Genomic DNA, 19,684 nt, shown 5'->3' with positions numbered 1-19,684 from the left:
TCATATCCAGTCTTTCATCCACCAGAACCCCTAAGTCCCTTTCCACTGTACTGCTGCTTAGCCAGTTGGTCCCCAGCCAATCTACTTATGAGTCCTAAGCAGAATCTAATGTAGTAGTTCCAAATATTTTCAGGCAACTCTGCTAGTTTATAGACCCAGTCTGCCACCTTTCATTTAACTATGTGTGTTTGCTCTTTTCCATACTGCAGCACCAAACTCCTTGATTTAACACAAATGCTTAAATGTAAATGTAGCCAGAAGGAGTGCACCGAGGGTTAGTACAGAGGTTTATTATTAACACGTGAAGAAGGTGCCTAGAGTACAAGGCATGCGTAGTTCTGATACCCTTCGGTAGTACTGGCACCCATTGGTGGGAAGTACTGATTGAATACATTGCAACAAACTGCTCAAAAATTGCATCTGAGGAGCTTGCTGTCATCACATCCGCTCGTTTTAAAAAACAAGGCAACTATGGCGATGTCTACATGGGCAGCCTCTGTTGACAAAAGTTACCAAACCTCTGTCGACAGATTGCATCTACATACAAAAGTGGCTTGAAAGCACAAGTCACTCTGTCGACAGACAAAGAAGAACAAAACGTCCTGTGGCATCTTATAGACTAACAGATATTTTGGAGCATAAGCTTTCGTGGACAAAGACCCGCTTCATCGGAAGAGATGCATCTGATGAAGTGGGTCTTTGCCCACGAAAGCTTATGCTCCAAAATATCTGTTAGTCTATAAGGTGCCACAGGACTTCTTGTTCTCAAAGCTACAGTCTAACACGGCTACTTCTCTGATATCTGTCGACAGAGATCAGCCAGGCTGCACTGCCCTCTCCTGACAGAGCAGCTGAACGGCAGCTCTGCAAACAGGGCTGCCCTGGGGAACCAGAAGTCCTCTCTGTCGACAGAGACACCATGCCTGTTCTTAAACAGGGATAATGCTGCTGGGAGAACAGCTGCCTTCTGTCGACAAACTCTAGACAAAACACTTCAGCCATGTAGATGCTCTGGAGTGTTGTCAACAGAAGCCCACTTCTGTCGACGGAGCTTACCTGTGTAGACATAGCCCAAGCTTATTTAAGGCTATATTGTAGTGTAGAACAAACCCATACTCAGAAGCCACATCTACACTAGAAGCATCTGTCGACAAAGTACTCTGCTGGGAGATTGTTTTGCTTCAAATTTTTGAGGGATAATACTGTCGAGGAAAATGCAGAGTTCTGTCGAGAGAATGCTTTAAGTGTGTGGACGGCCCCTGAGTTATGTTGACAGAAGGCCCCTTTTGTCGACAAGACTCTCTAGTGTAGACCCAGCCAGAAAGGGTAGCTGTCCCTCATACAATTCTCAGTAGAGCCAGATGTGTAGAAATGAACTTTGCACAAAGGTGCACAAGCACCAGTTTGAAAAAGTTTCTTCTGACTGCATGAGATACACAGATTGTCCAGGAACAACCATGTGCTTATCTGCTCAAATGATACCTAGAACATTCTTCTTGCCCACAACACTGCACGAACAGCCAGAGTCTGGAATTCCAGACTGCCTTCTATGCCCATGGAGGCCCATTCTCCGTGCTTTGAGGTATCATTGAAAGAAAGCCAGTGGTTTCATCTCTGGACTTGGGTATCACAGGATTCTGTGTGGCTGTTTGTTAACTAAGTAAAATCTTCAAATGCAGACAAGGGCCTGTGAAAAAATTCTGGAACCAAACACACTCTGGATTCTGGACATTTCAGGCTATGTCTACACAGCAGTGTCATTCCTGAATAAGCTATTCCAGAAGAGGTACACCAAAACAGCGCAACTATACACAAAATGCACTTCAAAAGAGCACTCAGCTATTTCTCATTAAAACATCTACTCACACAGAGCCTATTTTGAAATAGAGCCATTGGACGCACGATGGCTAATTTCGAAATAGGCTCTATACCCTGTCTACACGGCCCTTATTTCAAAATAAAGCATCTGCTATTTCAAAATTATTTTGAAACAGTGGTTACATTGTGCAGACGCTTGAATGGTTATTTCGAAATAGCAGCTGCTATTTTGTAACAGCTTTGCGGTGTAGACATACCCTGGCTGTGTCTACACTGGGACAAATCTTCAACATAGCCATGCTAATGGCCATTTCAAAGATTACTAATGAGGCGCTGAACTGAATATTCAGCGCCTCATACGCATTCGCACGCTTCCAGCTGCGGTGCTTTGAAAGCGCTGCTTTCGAATGCCCGCAGCTCGGCGCGGCTACACAGGGGTCCTTTTTGAAATCCCCTCATTCTCTTCAGCTGAGGGGAATAAGTGGCTTTCGAAACGTGTGGGTTCCTTTCGAAAAGGAATCCTGTGTAGCCGCGGCCGGAAGTGTGCGAATGCTAATGAGGCACTGAATATTCAATTCAGTGCCTCATTAGTAATCTTTGCAATGGCCATTAGCCTGGCTATTTCAAAGATTTGTACCAGTGTAAACATGGCCCCTCACAACACAGGTCAGAATTTTGAATCAATCTTAATAAGATGCTACATCAAGAACTATAGCATCAAGAGGAGCTCTCCTTTAACAGGAATGCAGTGAGAAGTGCAAGAGTAAAAGGACGTGACACAGTATATGGTATGGGATGAGTGGAAAAGAGGGTAAAACAATCAAATTAATCAAACTGCTATACACAAAGAATATTTTAGCAGTCAGAAATGGTGCAGAGGGTGTATAAATGAGACTTTGCATTTTACTGCAGGTTATTTAGTCACATGGCAAGGAGGCATTACAAATCTTCCCAGAGAAGGAATGAGACAGTGGACAAATCTAAAAATGTATGTGGTGCTGTGCTGGGGCAAATCCTGCTCCCTCCTCTTGCATTTTAATTTTTTGTCACAAATCAAAAGAAAGCCCCTAAAAGCAATATTCACAGAAGAGAAGTCTGCCCCCAGATGAGCAGGGAAAGGTGGTTCTCTTTCCAAAAGCAGTAGGCATTAAAGGCTATTGCTAGCAAGCCTATAGCTGCCACACAGCCCACGACCACCACACAGCCCTGCCACAGCTAATACAGCCAGAAAAATAAGATTACTTATCAGATAAGGAAACACTTCTGAATTTAAAACAGAAAAAATATGGACTTATCATGGCTTAAGAATTCACATGTTTACTCAGCATTAAAATAAAAAAGCAGTAAAGTAGCACTTTAAAGACTAACAAAATAGTTTATTAGGTGAGCTTTCATGGGACAGACCCACTTCTTCAGACCATAGCCAGACCAGAACAGACTCAATATTTAAGGCATAGAGAGCCAAAAATAGTAATCAAGGTTGACAAATCAGAAAAAAAAATTATCAAGGTGAGCAAATCAGAGAGTAGAGGGGCGGCGGGGGGGAGTCAAGAATTAGATTAAGCCAAGTATGCAAAAGAGCCCCTATAATGACCCAGAAAATTCTCATCCTGGTTCAAACCACGTGTTAATGTGTTGAATTTGAATATAAAAGAAAGTTCAGCAGCCTCTCTTTCCAAAGCAGTGTGAAAATTCTTTTTCAGTAAGACGCAAACTCTTAATTCATTAACAGAATGGCTTAATCTAATTAATTGGCTTAATCTAATTCTTGACTCCCCCCCCCGCCCCTCTACTCCTTGATCTTTTTTTTTTCTGTAACAGAGAGGGAGCCATGGTAGTCTATGTACTATCAAAACAAAAAAGCAGTTAAGTAGCACTTTAAAGACTAGCAAAATAGTTTATTAGGTGAGCTTTCGTGGGACAGACCCACTTCTTCAGACCATAGCCAGACCAGAACAGACTCAATATTTAAGGCACAGAGAACCAAAAACAGCTTTCAAGGTTGACAAATCAGAAAAAAATGATCAAGGTGAGCAAATCAGAGAGCAGAGGGGTGACGGTGGGAGGGAAGTCAAGAATTAGATTAAGCCAAGTATGCCAAAGAGCCCCTATAATGTCCCAGAAAATTTGCATCCTGTTTTTTTTTCTGATTTTTTTTCTGATTTGTCAACCTCGATTACTATTTTTGGTTCTCTATGCCCTAAATATTGAGTCTGTTCTGGTCTGGCTATGATCTGAATAAGTGGGTCTGTCCCATGAAAGCTCACTTAATAAATTATTTTGTTAGTCTTTAAAGTGCTACTTGACTGCTTTTTTGTTTTGATAGTGTATAGACTAGCACAGCTTCCTCTCTGTTAATAATCAGCATTAAAATGTTCTCTTCAGTACGGAACAGAAACCTGCAAAGAGACAGCTCTTGCCTGGGTATAACCTTTGTTTGCCTTTAGAGCTGAAAGACAATTATAAACATAAGTATAAAAAAATCAATTGCCACAAAAATAATAAATAAATAGCCAATGTGAATTCAATGAAAAATCACTCAGAAGACTGCTTACGGCCTGAACAGAAAGATATGCTTTCATCCTGTTTTGACTATACTCATACATTTACCTAACATAATTGGATGTAGTTAATATTGCAGAAGCCTTCAAGCAGTGCACATTTCTATCATTAGCTAGTTTAAAGCCTTAATGATATCTCTTGTGCTGCAGAGAAGCTCAATACGGTCTTTAACAGTGATTGGCAAGTTTTCAACAGGAGGTAAAACCAGGAACAGGAAGAGGATACCTAACAAAAATCTGATTGCTCTTTTTTCACCCATTGGAAAATAAAATGCTATGGGATCAGAAGAAAGGCCAGGAAAACATCTATAGATAAATAATAATCCAAAGTGTATCTCCAAATTTAAAGATAAATGAAGGGAAGAAAGAACCATAGAGGCAGAGAAAGGAGACAGCTTCTCCCTTCCAATCCTATTCCCCTTCACATTTTGTGTACGCATGCGTACACATGCTTGTGAGTGACCAAATTACTGTCTTCCTGCATCTGTAGTAAAATCAACGTTGTGTTGTGCTCTCTCTTCTTCCCCTCTCATCTAAGCAGCACTGTGTGACAATACACTATTAATCTTTTAAGCATCAAAGTGTCGGTTAGTTATTGTCCTTATTTTTAAAAATAGAGTAATTTAGACCATTTTCCAAGAACAGAAATTACATTGGTTGGTTTTGTTTCAAAAGTACAGGTTGAACTTCTCTAATCCAGCACCCTCAGGACCTGACCAGTGTTGAATGAGGGAATTTGCTGGACCATGGGAGGTCAATATTGTCTAGCACATTACCAAAACTTCCACTGCTTACTGGCTCTTAGGAGACATCTGGGGTAAATTAGAGCTAAATAACAGCACAGAACACTGAGAGCCAGGACTGGTGGCTACAAATAAACCTTATTGCACTGAAGGAAACTTGGCCACAACCATGATAAGTGGTCCTCTGTTTAACTAAAATCTTGCTGGATTATGGCGGTTGCTGGACTAGAGAGTGCTGGACTAGAAAGGTTCAACCTGTAGTGTAATTGCTTACTGATACATTCAGCAGTTCTAATCACCCTTATACAATCACTAAGGCTATGTCTACGCTTGCATTCTTCTTTCACATAAGGAATGCAAATAAGGGAAATCGAAAATGCAAATGAGGCACAATTTACATTTCTTGCACTTTATTTGCATAATATCTTTTCAGAAGAGATTGTTTCTGAAGAAACAAAGCAGGGTATATGGGGCTGTTTCAACAATAAACCCTATGTTTGAAAGAACACTTTCTCCTAAAAAAATTAGGAAGAAAGGTACTTTGAAAGATGGGGTTTATTTTCAAAAGAGCCCCATCTACACTGCTTTCCTTCTTTCAAAAGAATCTCTTCTGAAAAGAGATTATGCAAATGAAGTGCAAGAAATGTAAATCTGTGTCTCAGTTGCATTTTCAATTTCCCTCATTTGCATTCCTCTTTCGAAAGAGGAATGCAAGTATAGACATAGCCTAAGAGGGAGCGTTATGTAAATAGCCAGTCACTATCGTTAGTGCTGGACAGTGTGTAATCTAGCTGCTGTTCCCACATCTACCCTTAGGATCAGGTACAGTTGGGTTATAATACCAGAAAAAAAAGAAATTTACCATTTCAAACAAAGAAACAAAGAAACAAACAAACAAGCAATGATTTCTTAGTGTCTCATTGTAATTTATATTCTTGCTTCCTGTAGCTTTTTTTAAAGCATTGGTTTCTCTTTCTTGCCCTCTCTCTCGCACACACATACATGTGGTGAGTAAACAATTTATATTTTACCTAATTTGTACTTCAGCTATATAATCTTTGCAGAGGAAGAGCTGTCCAGACACTAAGTGGACAAGAGCAGTATATTAATTTAAGTAAAGAAGAAAAATATTAGGGCCAGATTCTAATAGCTTCACTCATGTTGAAAAGTAACTTACTCCACAACTGGTCCTACTGAATTCAGCAAAACCACACGTTACATGGTGCTATGTAACCCAGCATAAATCGAGGAATCAAAGTCTGGCTCAGAGTTTATGCTATTTTCTTTGATATGGGGTCTGAAAAATAAAGGCCTTCATATCATGCAGTCTTCTTACAGCCAACTATAAAAAAGAAAAAAATATTGCCAAGGCAACAGCTCACAAAACCTAAAACTAGCCAGCTTCTGGATCTCAGGACAGTGCCCACTTCATTCTGTAGAGAGCATACAACTCAGAAAAATTAAACGGGCTCCTTCATTTTCCATCATATCCCACATCCATCAATTTCTTCATGCTGCGGCAACTGATGGACGAATGAGTTGTCCTTGTTTAGCCATTTATAAATGGTGTGCAGTGATGTGAGAAATAAAGAAATTCAAAATTCTTAAGCAAATACAGCCACAGGACCTGTCCTGATAATAAAAGAGAATCCAGTTAAAAGCCTCTGCGTATATGGTGATATCATGCCAAACCCCAGCGATGCCTGTGGCAGACTGTTGGAAGCAGCATGTTCAATGTATGAGGGTCAGCTAAGAATGCCTTGTGGCTATTTCTAAGCAACTCTGCACATTTTAACAGCCACAACAATCAATAAGGCCTCAGGTGACCACTGTAGCTAATGGGTCACAAACAAGACTTTAAAGACAGCAACCTGCTTACAAAGCAAATGCTCTCAAACCAAACAACTGATATACACTGGGAACGAAAAGTCATGTAAAGGATCTCCTCCTGCACAAAACATTTGGCACGAACGACAGTTCCAAAGTAGTTAAACCAAACTGAATTTAACAGCCAAAAGCTCTACCAAAACTTAACAAAGCAAAACAGGCAAAGAAAAAACTCACCAAAAATTAAGAGTTATTTGAAAAATGGAGGTGGAAATATAGTCAAGAATTGACTGACACAACTAGATGGGCCTGGTACTTCGCCTAGAAAATAGCCACAGAGTGACAGTAGGGTTATGTCTAGATTAGAGCGATCTGTCAACAGAATGATTTGGCAGAAGATATCTTCTGACAAAACTTCTGTCAACAGATCACGGCCAGACTGCCAGGCGGATAGCAAGAATGATCTGCTCTGTCAACAGAGAGCAGCCAGACTGCCCGTTTGCTGTCTCCATAAAATGGCCATCTGGAACCACAGCAGACAGGGTCACAGGCCAGCAATCCCTTCTGGGAGCCAAGATGAGCTGTGCCCTTAAAGCCCCCCGCTGCCCCCGACACCTGTTCCCTGCCCATGCTAAGGCATACCTACCTCCACAAGAGACAGCACAGGTGCTCGAGCAGGGCCTTGACTCTTTCTAGGAGACACAGCTTTTTCCAGTGAGCCATCGTGCAAGAGCAGCCCCCCGCTGTGCTCTGGCCCCACACAGAGGTGCTTCAGCACCTGCTTCACCTCCTGAAGGCTATCCTCCTCTTCCTCACGGAGGGCAAGCCTGACACCACCTTTGAGGGGCTCACTGTTGCTGCCAGGTGGTCACACCGGTGCCCGCCACCCCAGGTGCACAGATGGATCTGGAGGCACAGCTTCAGTTCCTACTGGTGGGACTGGCTGGCCATGGGGCAGTGGGACCACCAGCAGTGGCTCCAGAACTTCCACATACGGAAGGCCACATTCCTGGACCTCTGTGCCTGGCTTGTCCCCACCCTCTGGAGACAGGACACCCAGCTGTGGCCCACCATCCCTGTGGAGAAGCTGGTCACAGTTGCCTTCTGGAAGCTTACCACCCGCAACAGCTACCACTCCGTGGGAAACCAGTTTGCTGTGGGAAGTCCACCATCAGGACTCTCCTTATGAAGAAATGGCATTCTCAGGCCACAGTCCCTGCATGGGGGTGGGGAGGGATGGGCTTGGGGTGGGGGGAAGCCCCATCCCCAGGGGACCATACCATCTCACCCTCACACAGCCCTGTTGCCAGGGGGTGGCCTCATGGAGGTGCTCCCAGAGAGCTCAGAGGGGGGACACGAGAAAGAGAGTACCGCCCCAGGGCCCAGGGATTCCCTTCTTCAGCCCCTGATGTGTGTGTTCTGTGCCTTCCCCCTACAGGTCATGACAGCCATCAACACCATCCCGCTGCAGAGGGTCATCCATCTGCAAGATAGGGATGCAGGTGTGGCCAGATTTGACACCCTGGGGTTCCTGAACTGCTTTGGGGCTACCAATGGGAACCACATTCCAACCTGTGTCCTGGAGCATAGCATGGTCAAGTATATAAACCGAAAGGGATACTTCTCAATGGTTCTACTGGCCATGCTCACCACTGTGGACAGTTCACAGACATTTGTGTCAGGTGGTCAGGCTGGTCATATGACACCCATGTGTTCTGCAACTCCAGCCTGTGACAGGGTAGCTCCTGGGGACTCCTCCTGCTGGCCCCTCGGGTTGTGGGGTGCCTGCTACTCATCCATCTGCTGAGGTCTGAGCTCTGGTGTGCCTGTGAGGGCACTGGGGACTGCAGCCTATAGTTCTGCGGCTTCCATTCTCTTAGCTTCCTGCCACAGGGTTTCCCAGGTGCCCTGAGGCTTTAAGAGGGGCCAGCGGCAGGAACCATAAAGCACCAATGGCCGAGGACAGGGATCCCCTGGGGCACTACTGTGGTGCCCTGGAGGCCTTCTGCATTGACAAAAGACCCTCCTCCCCCTCCCCCACCCTTGAATGCCCAAACTGGCTTACTGTCGACAGAATGCGCTCGGTAATCTGGACACTCCCAGGGTTTTGTCAACAAAACCTTCAAGTGCAGCCATAGCCAAGGGGTAGTAGTTTCAGCAATGAGGTTCCTGAACAAAGAAAGTCCTGTCCACAGCCCCATCTAGTTACAAAGCTAGGACTAGCCAGGTTCAGTTGCCTTGAAAGGATAGAGCGAAAATACTCAAAAACCAGATTTTTGACTAGAATTTCTGAGTGCAGTGCTACCATAGTACACATTAATATTACTATTAGTTAAATATTACACAACTGACCAAGTTTTCTGCTGGCATAACTGAACTGATTTCAATGGCGTTATGTCAGCAGAGATTTGAAACCCAGCATTCTAGGATGACATATGACCTAGTAGATGTAACAAATAGCTGGCAGCAAAGTAATTGTCAATACATTCAAAGCTGGGATGCATTTTTCAATCAATCCTGCAAAACGGTGAGCAAATTCTTGAGGCACTGAGCATCCTTAACTCACTGCTCAGCACTTTGCAAGACTGATCACCTCTTTGCATGCAGTGTTGTTCCTACTTTTTTGAATTTGCTCTACAAGGCAAAATAATCCCACAATTATTCTTCCTCACAAATGGCTTCAGTTTCAAGGCATCACATGCCATCAATAGCCATCAAAATGTCCCAGGGTGAGATGCAGCATCACCACATACTGACTACATGATGAGAAGGTACACATCTTGTGAAATTGGCATAATGTTGTGAGGCGGCCATGATCTAGGGAAAACTTCTGCGGGACCAACTGGGATCCTCAGTATTTCTACAAAATATGCAGCTAATTTTGAGGTGCACTGCAACCCAAAACTCCATGAAAGTCATTCAAGCTCCTTGTGTCTGAATTAACATAAAGGCAAATTTGATAAAGAAAAAGAAAAGCAAGGCCTGAACTAACAAAGCCCATTATGATAAAGAAGTCTAGAAATACCTTCCAAACCTAGGTTTATGGCTGCACATGAAATATATGAATACACTCAGGAATGCGGTTGCTACAGTTTATGTAAACATCCACCCTGCCGAAGGGTGGTAGGTGACAGAAATGGTAGTCTCACCTATTTGACTAAAAGGGGGTTGTTTTGCAATATTTGAATCCTTTGAATCATTTCCCAAAGACCAGACTACCCATCTTCAAAATCATGGTGACGCTGGTTTCCAAAGCCTAATAGATATGCATTTGTCTGCACATCGGCCTTTCACATCGTACACAAGTCATCCATTTATAAACTGGGCTATTGTACTGTTCAAAAATAACAACCTGGGAGCAAACTCAGAGTTCCACACATGAATGTGACGGATGGTGATGAAGCTGAAGCAACAAGAAGTGCAAGTCCCAATCATTACGTAAAATTATAATGAAGGAAAATGTTGTAAACAAAAAAAGAAGGGGTTAGAGATCAGATAGTGTGTACCAGGGAGGTTTTTTGGGAACTTGATTAACTCTCTAATCTAGTTAAGAGATATCTCTTCCTATGGCCCTGATTCTCCACAACCTTGGACGTCACATATCGATATTATTTGTATTGTGGTAGCACCTATCAACTCCAGTCACAGACTAAGACCCCATTGTGCCAGGTGCTGTAGAAACACAACATGTACAAACATCTTCACTTGTACAAAGCGAGAGCAAAATGCGGCCAATATTCTAATGTGGTAGTTGTTCGGACTTACTTGGCACAGGTGTAAATGACTACATGCTCATGACAGTGCTGAATCAGATCTTATGTATTGTAGTATGGAGCTGCCTGTTTGTTCATGACACTTAATCAACTCCAACCCAGAGCATGTATGACATGGAAACTTAACAATGTCAGAATCCAGTCAAGCTTATTTTCCAGTAAATACTACCCAGTGCTAAAAAAACATTTCATTATTCCCCCCATTGTGGAAGTGAAACCTTTATTTTTTATCTAACACTTAATGATTTCCACCTCCCAGCTACAAGCAGCACTATTTAATGTCTAATTTTTTTAAATCACGAGCCTCCACAGGGATGTTTTGATCATTTTGTTTTTCAAAGCATAAAAAAAATATGTTTGAAAGAGATGGGCTAGGGAAGAAGAACTTGAACCTAGATGAGGTTATAGCTATAGATGTATTGCATCTGGTACAAATTGGTGTAGCTCCAGGGTAGCTGATGGAACTATATGGATCTACACCAGCTGAGTTTCTTGCATGAATTGATATTTGAAGCTCAAGCTGACAGTATATTTTGACAGTACTGAATCCTCCTATGAAATTTTGTCCCTGAACAGCAGAAAAGTCACTAGATTAATTGACCTTTTAAGATTTCTATAGTTTTGGCCCACACCTGAACATGATGCAGAAAACTCGCCCCTCGTGGTTTTATGATTACATATTATTTACATAGTCCCATAGGTTCGCTTAGAGCCTTACAGGTTAAAGATGAGACCAACACAAAGGTATTACAATCTAATACATATAGATGAAATGAGTAAATCCCTTAACACATGGAAGACTGTGAGGGAGCGAGGAGGAAATAAATACATATAAAATGAAATGATAGGGAAAAAATAAATTTTGGGGGGAGGGAAGAAATGCAGCTGCAAATCACTTCTGTTGCCATGGTATAAGAACTTCTTGGAGTGATGGTGATCATTGATCTCCGTTTTTTCATTGTCAGCAGCCAAACTAGAATCATAACAACACCCAAAGGGAATGTTATAACTCAAAATCAGATCCAAATCAGTTAAGAGTAGATTTGGATTCATGGACTTCAATTTTAATCTTCCCAAAATTTGTAGGGATTTAGATAATATGTTCTGGATTGGACTCACCCTTAGTTTTACTACTTGCTAACAGCATTAAGCCTTTTAGAAGGTTTACTCCAGCATGCAAAAAAATAAAATAGATTATCTCACATTTAACCTTGCTGTAGGGCACACCAATGTGCATTCTCTCTGATTGGTCTGGCTTGCAGTATCTTGCGTACAATTTGTCATTCATATATTGGACCAGGTTACTTCTGGATCTCTGTTTTTTTAACAGCTAACTATGAACATCCTGAATACCCTTTATAAAGCTTACACTTTAACAATTTGCAAGTATTAATTCCAAAGAAAATTTTCAATGTGGAAATGGAAAACAATTTCAAAACACATTATGCATCATTATCTTGCCTAAACTGATTCAACAGACATTATAACCCCATCTCCCAGAGGTTTCTGTAGAGCTATAAAGGTTCGAGTACCATGTTAGTGCTCTTATAGGGAAAACTCAATCCCAGCAATGACTTACAATGGTTGTGAGAAGAAAGTGTCATTTACTCCAGCCAAGTCCCAGCTACAATTCTTACTGAGGTCGCATGAAAAAAATAAAATAAAATAAAATCAATTTCTCATTTTTTCGCACGATTTCTATGCACTGATTCTCATTTTTTCCTCTCCTGCTGTAACAATAAATGTAGAGGAAAGACTCTATAGTTCAAGGATGAAGACTGTATTCATTAACAGTACAAAGTTAAGAAAAAAAGGGCTGAAGCACTCATCTTAATCACATCTCCATTAAGTGAAAAAATACAAAGTCATTACTGCCTGCCCAGTGACTTCAAGGATAAGGATAAAAGTACCCCAGCCCTGCAGGAAAACAACACTTAGTTTGTTATACTTGGCTGCCTTCTGTAAAGCAAATGCTGACAGTGAGCCTCAATGCAGTTTGAAGCCTTAGCCTCTCTCAGCTTCTTCAACAAATACAGCACAAAATTACCAATCAGCAACGCAAAAACACCATGAAGTAGGCAGGAGGGAGGAACCTGAAATCCTCCTTTCAGGAACATTCAAAAGAGATCTGCTTGAAGATGTGGTACATACCACCACATGGAAATGCAAACACTCAACATAAATATTGCTTGGCTTTAGGTCAGCCTGGGGCAAAACCCTGTGCATTTGCCTGCATACACCCCAAGTAATCTGCCAGATGTGAGAGAAATGTGGGTGAACTCAGAAGATGAAAACTAGTCACTGACCTGGGCACAGGTCATGTTCCCTCTAATTTTTTCCATCTGTGGGTGGAATAAATTTTGTTGTGTGCACTGATCCGTGCACAGATGTGCACCACCAGTAGAAACACATGCTGCCAGCTGTGGGTGACTGTGAGCTCTCGGCTATCAGCTGGGTTGCATCTGAATCTCTCCTGGGTGGCCACCCAAGCAATCAGCCTACAGAGAACACTGGGCACAGGAGGTGGTCTGTAGTGCAGCCTTGTCTACAGAGATTAGTCTAGCCTTTAACTCCACCTGCACCTCTCATATGGAGTACTAGGGTGATGGGACTCATGGAGATGCATCTCCTGCCCTACCCTTGGCTTACTAACTAAGGTGATACACAAAGTAATACTGGATGCATGTCTTCCAAACTATGAAACCCTTACGCAAAACTTAAAATTCACAATTACAATAAGTACAGCAGCTAGCACTAGGGGGAGGGAGGGTCCTGGCCCGTGACTGGAGCACAAATTTAATTGTGAGCTCATCTATACGAAAATGTAGACATTCCATAATATAATAGCCTGTAAAAACAAATGTTGACAGGGAAAGGGTACAAAAAGAAGGCAAAAAAATCAAACCAGTCTAACTAAGAAAAGCCTACTAATGTAACTCGAAGACAGAGTTAAAATCAGGGTTGCTAAACAAGAAAATATGGATCTAGAAATTAGTAAACCAATATTGGCTTGTCAAGTGTAAGGCTTAATTGTTGGGCACAATAATGAAGGAATTGGATACTCTTTCATTCCATATTAGGATCCTAAAAGAAATTTTGATGGGGCAAACAGAGAAGAAACAGACCGAGGGAAAGAACAGTTTGAAGCAAATTCACTGTCATGGCTGCCAGACCAACCATCTTCTGAGATGTGGTCATCCTAATCTTGAGAGGTGTCTGGAGCAAATCAGGACAGAGATAACACTGTCACTTATACCAGCTTCAGCTGAGTCCCAAACACCACCTTATATGAAATAGGGTCTTACTTTAAAAAAACAAACAAACTAGCTGTAAGAACAACAGATCCAGTCCATTTCAACTGACTTCTTCTCTCTTCCCAAAAAGGACAGTTGATACATCAAAGGAATTGTCAGACAAAGTTTCATTTTCCCATTCTAAAACTCTCTCTAGCTAAAAGGAAAGGGAACAAAGGCTGTTGTTACCAAGAGAACACTTCACTTAATACATTACATTTTAATTGTGTTTCCTTATTTTCAGTATCTTCAATGAGCAGGCTAAGGCCTCTGTATACCATAGCCTAGACTTTGTTTAACACTGTTTAATGTTAGACTGTGACTGGATTATAATATCTTTGACCTATGTAGTCCCTCTAAATTAATATAACAGGAGCATCAACTGCTACAATAACACTAATATTAATAATGAAATATACTATGTTACACTACTTAAATATATTGCCAGTGCACCTAAAATAATGAGATCTGTCCTCAAAACCCTCTTGTCACTGTTATGAAGAACTCTATCCCAGCCTCTCCTTAGACATCGAAGAAAAGAAAGAAAGAGCTTTGCTTCTGTCAGGAAGGATAACAAAGGCAGGCTGCATCAAATCAAGGGGAACAACCACACCAAGAGACCTCCTGAACTAAGGAAGGAGAACCAGTCTACAGGAACCTTCTACTGATCACAATGTCAGTAGTCTGGCATAAGGAGAGACGTGGAGGAAAACAAAAGCTGCTTCTTCATGTACATTGGATTCAAGGTCCAAGCCAGGAGACATACAGCCAGGAAAAGACCGCCTTGACACGCACAATCTTTTACCCTACTTCATCCATTCCTATGCTGGCAGCAGCGTAGATACTTGCGGCCGCTAACATGTGGCAGTGAAAGGCAGATTGCATCCACACTCCCTGCAGTCTGTATTACACATGGCGGGGAAGGCAGCAAGGAAAGGTTCCAGAAACTGGGAGCTGTTGGAGCACCTCATCCCATCTACTCATCCCACCTCATCCCATCTACTCCCTCCTCATCCCATCCAGAGTTTTTGCCAATGCCACAGCCTTTCACTGGCAAGGGTGGATTAAGAACAGGTTGGGCCCTGGGACAACACAGTCACAAGGGGCCCCACCAATATATTAAAGTATTAATGTCACATCATTATTTATGCTTTAAAGTCCATTCATGCCTATTATTACTCCTGATGCTTGATGCAATTACACTTCAATTACTTTTAAAATAAGAATGACATGTCACATTTCTTTTGTTTCACTAAAGTGAAATGTTTAAACAAAATAGAATTATGGAGCCATGGGGCCCCTCTCATCTAGGATCCCTGGGGCAGGCAACCGCTCCTTTTGCTCCTATATTAATTCACCACTGCACACTGGTTCTGGCAGCTCCCTGCAGTGGGGAAAGGCTCTGGCAGTGGGGAGTCCATCTACACTGCTATTTTGAAGTAATATAGATGCCCTGCTCCCAGAGCCTTTGCCTTTGCTATGAAAAACTGGTGGTGTGGCAAGGCTCAGGTGGAGGAAGCCAGCAGGGGAAATCTCCATCAGCTGCCCACTTCCAAAGCCTTTTGCCATTGCTAACTTGTTGCAGCGGCCATTCACTGATGGGTAAAGTAACTCACTGCAGTGAGTGTGGGTGTAGCCTACCTTTTACTGAAGCGTGTGGCTACACTTACCATACACGCTGCCACAATGGGAGACAAGGTCTTACAGACAGGTTTTGTAAATGCCTTAGCTAACTTTCTGATATGCTAAGTTTATGTAGAATAGCAACAGAGAGGTAGCTGTGTTAGTCTGTAGTCTAAGAAAACAAACCAACAGTCATGTAGCACTTTACAGACTAACAAAATAATTTATTAGGCGATTCGTTTTCATGGGGAAGACCCACTTTCTATCTCCAAATAGGAGGAAGTGGGTCTGCCCCATGAAAGCTCATCACCTAATAAATTATTTTGTTAGTCTTTAAAGTGCTACATGACTGCTGGTTTGCCCCATGTATTTAATCTCAGAGATTTTCCGGATTTCCCAGATGTGAAGAAGTGGGTTTGTCCCATGGAAGCACATCATCTAACATATTATGAAGTGCTTTAAAGTGCTACAGGACTGCTGGTTTGCTTTATTATGTCCGTGTACTAAGATTTTGCCTATGATGGACTTGCCTCCTGGTTTTGGTGATGTGCGAAAAATATGCTTACTGATTTTGTCCGACTCCCCTTTGGAGTACATCAGAAAACCACTACAACACAACAACAGCCTCAGCTCAGGACACCTGGGGCTGGACTAGCAGGAATGTTCTATGCCAGGGTTGAGATATATTAGCACAGCTTTGTATATAGGGCTTACTAAAAGCCAATGTTTTAGTCTCTCCATGTCATCAGCATACCACTTAGGAAAAAAAATAAGCCAAAGCAATATTTTTTGCATTTTAAATTCTGCACTAGCAAGTAAAAACTGTTAATAAAGTAGAGAAGGACTTTATTTCAAATAATTTTCTAAAGAATAAACAGAAGCTTTAAACAACCTCCGTACAGGCAACAAGAAAAAAGGCTTCTACTATTTAGAAAGTGCTTTTGTCCCTTTGCTGCTATTATTCATACATACAAAAATCATATGTGAATAAACTCAAATGACCTGTTTTAAGTACAATTCAATATTATTTATATTTGTGCAGAATCTGCCTTCCCCAGCATTACAAAACACTTCACTAAGCTTGTGTTTAATGACAAAGCTTTTAGCAACATGGCTCTGTCACTACAGCTGTGTCACTAAAAGTCAGGCACGGTAGCTGTTGTTTGTTGGCTCTTTTGCCAGCAAAATACTTCCACCCCAATAAGTGGCATTAGCTTTGTCAGCAGGAGAGCACTCTTGCTTGCTCTGTCATACAGTTGCCATCATAGACACAGCCTGAGAGAATCACATGTGAGCTGAAGGGGAAATAAACTTTTAAGGTGGTACAACATGAAAAGAAATAGGTGAGAGGGAAACATCCAGTTTCAGAGAGATGTTGAGGAGTATGAAGGTTTATCTACATGGAGACATGCAGGAAAATTAATCCCCAAAAATTAACTAAAATCTGAATATGAAGTAGATTAGTTAAACTTTTAAATTCCTGTATGGCTGCTTTCAAAGTAAATTAAGCTAAGCAAAACTAAGACAACTTTTATTCTGAATGAGCGCATTCACACACAGGTTTGATATGATTTAACCATCTGCTTTAAATACACTGTTTTAGATCATTTGGATTAATCTTCCTGGAGGTCGCTGTGTAGACATTCTCTCAGTAGAAGGCTGGCCATCCTAAATTGTAAAGAGTGATAGAGGGAAGAGGGTGGACAGCAGACAAAGCGAAGGGCAGGGATAAGAGCCACCAAGACTGTAAATGCATGAGTAAGCAAGAGAACGGCAGATAAAAAGCTCAGAAGTAAATGACATGAAAGGGTATTTTCAATTCGGTTCAATCATCCAACAAATCAGTGATAATGACAAAAGGTAGAGGACGCATGGCTTTTTGGCAAGGCATGGGAATTTGGGAGACCTGGGCTCATTCCCTCCTCTGCCATGTACTTCCTTGGTGAAACTGAGTAAATCTCTTCATCTGTGCCTTAATTCCCCATCTGTACAATGGAAACCGCAATACATTGTGGTGTTGCGAAGCTAAATGCATAAATCCTTAGGAGATTGCTCAGACACTACAATGATAGGAGCAGTATATGTACCTATCCAGAAAAGGAACACTATTGTCCTAAGAGAGTAAACTGACAGTACTCTGAACCTTCATATGTTTAGAAAGTACCACAGGTGTTTACAAAGGGCATGAAAAAGGGAAATGCATATTGGAGAGAGCCAAAGAATGGCTATGAGTTTCCACCAAGACAGGATTAAGTATTGGAGATGTAGCATAGAAAGACAAGCAGATGAGTTGGGGGGCAGGGAAGTTTAGGGTTCAAATGGTAAGGATAATTGCAATTAGAAACAACACAGCTGTATGAACCCCATAAAGATGCTCTCTGATTTCCAGGTAATCATTAACTTAGAACTGGATGTATTCTGAAAATGTGGGAAGCGACTAATTATTGTCAGTTTTCAGGAACTAATATGGGGAAAGAAAGGTGTAGGCAGGAAGAGACAGGCTTCTAGCTGTAGAAGAAAGAGCAACAGGTTTCTGCAGCTCAAGATATAGTATGGAGGAGAACTTTTTATTCACAAGGAGAACTTGAGGCTTTGAAGGATTCAGCAGTAAGAGCTCCTGGTATAGCCAAGAGGCAGACAGGAAGATCAGAAATTAGGCAACAAGAGATAGAGAAGAATAAGTTATTAGCATGTCCACAGGTAAACCTAGCAATATCCATAGAGAATTTTTAACACATACAGATTGGAGAAGCAGAGTGATCAGTGGGGAGATGAGATGGGTAATAGGTCAGAGATGGAATTTTACTCTTAAGAACATACAGTCCTCCTGAATATCTAACATAGGCATGTCCAAACTGCAGCTTGGGGGTCACATGCAGCTCTTTAACAATTAAAACGTTGCTTCTAGAGCCCTCCTCCAATTCCTCCAATTCCTCACCCATTAAAATGCAACTTGGTGGTGGGGCGGGGGGACTTGAGGCTTCTGCCCTGTGGAGAGGTGTGTTTCGAGCCTTTACCCATGCTTGAGGGTGCTAGGACAGTGCTACATGTAAAATGATAAGATTTTGCTATATGATTCTTACTGAAACATGTAGTTCTGGGCAATGTCCACATAACAAACTCTCAGAGACATAGATACCCTCGCATACCAGCAAAGTGCTAGCACCATTGCTGGCTTCTGGACATTCTCCAGCAGGGGAGGGCTGTAAACAAGATATTTACAATTCACACAAAGGACAGTTTGGAACTTATGAATGCAGTGGAACTGCAGCACAGAGTTGGCATATGAGTAGGGAGGAAAATGTCCCTACCCACCCTCTCCTCCTCCCATCTCTCTGCTCGTGACAACAGCGATCAGAATCAAGAACAGAACCAAGAGGGGAAGGGGAGAGTGTTCCTAGGCTGGAAATGGATGCAGCCTGTAAAATGTAGTGCAGGCCAAAGTGAGACAAACCATTTCCTTTTTAAGCCTATTAGCCTTGGTAAGAGTTAGATTGTATGTTAATCTTTTTATTTTGTTTATAACCAGTCATGACTTATATGCATCTATACCTGTAATCACTTAAAATCTATCCCTACTTAATACATTTGTTTTATCTGAACAAGTCTGTTCTGGTTGAAGTGCTTGGGAATCTCTTGTTAGGATAACAAGGTTAGTGTAGATTCACTACCACTGTTGGAATAACAGACTGTGAGCTTATACCATCCAGGAAGGTCCTGAGCCGTATAAGACACACCTTTCCAGGGAGCCAGGCTGGGGCTGAGGGACATGCAGGTTTCATCCTGTACGTAATTCATGGATGGCTGGGAGTAGCACTCACATATGCACTTGGGAGTAACTGTGCATGGTGGTGGTTGTGAGTGAGCACAGCAGAGCTTGCTCACGAGCCAAGCAGGCTGGATACCCCATTTGTGACTGAGACACACAGAGATTAAGTGACTGGACACAAGTGATCAGAGTAGAGCAGAAACTGAACCAGCTCTCCTGAGTCTCAGGGCTTATCTACACTACCACGGAAGACTGACCTGCTCATGCTCAGTCTTCC

The 19,684-nt window shown here is 42.1% G+C and overlaps 1 protein-coding gene across 1 annotated transcript in view; it reads right to left on the bottom strand.

Annotated features, from left to right (window-relative positions):
* The window catches only part of TBXAS1 (thromboxane A synthase 1), a 353,481-nt gene that overhangs the window by 181,397 nt on the left and 152,400 nt on the right, over positions 1–19,684 (bottom strand). The window lies entirely within an intron of this gene.

This window comes from Carettochelys insculpta, chromosome 1 (assembly GCF_033958435.1).
Source record: "Carettochelys insculpta isolate YL-2023 chromosome 1, ASM3395843v1, whole genome shotgun sequence".
Classification (NCBI taxonomy): domain Eukaryota; kingdom Metazoa; phylum Chordata; order Testudines; family Carettochelyidae; genus Carettochelys; species Carettochelys insculpta.
The sequence above is the reverse complement of the archived record's forward strand: the minus strand, read 5'-3'. Positions and strand labels throughout refer to the sequence as shown.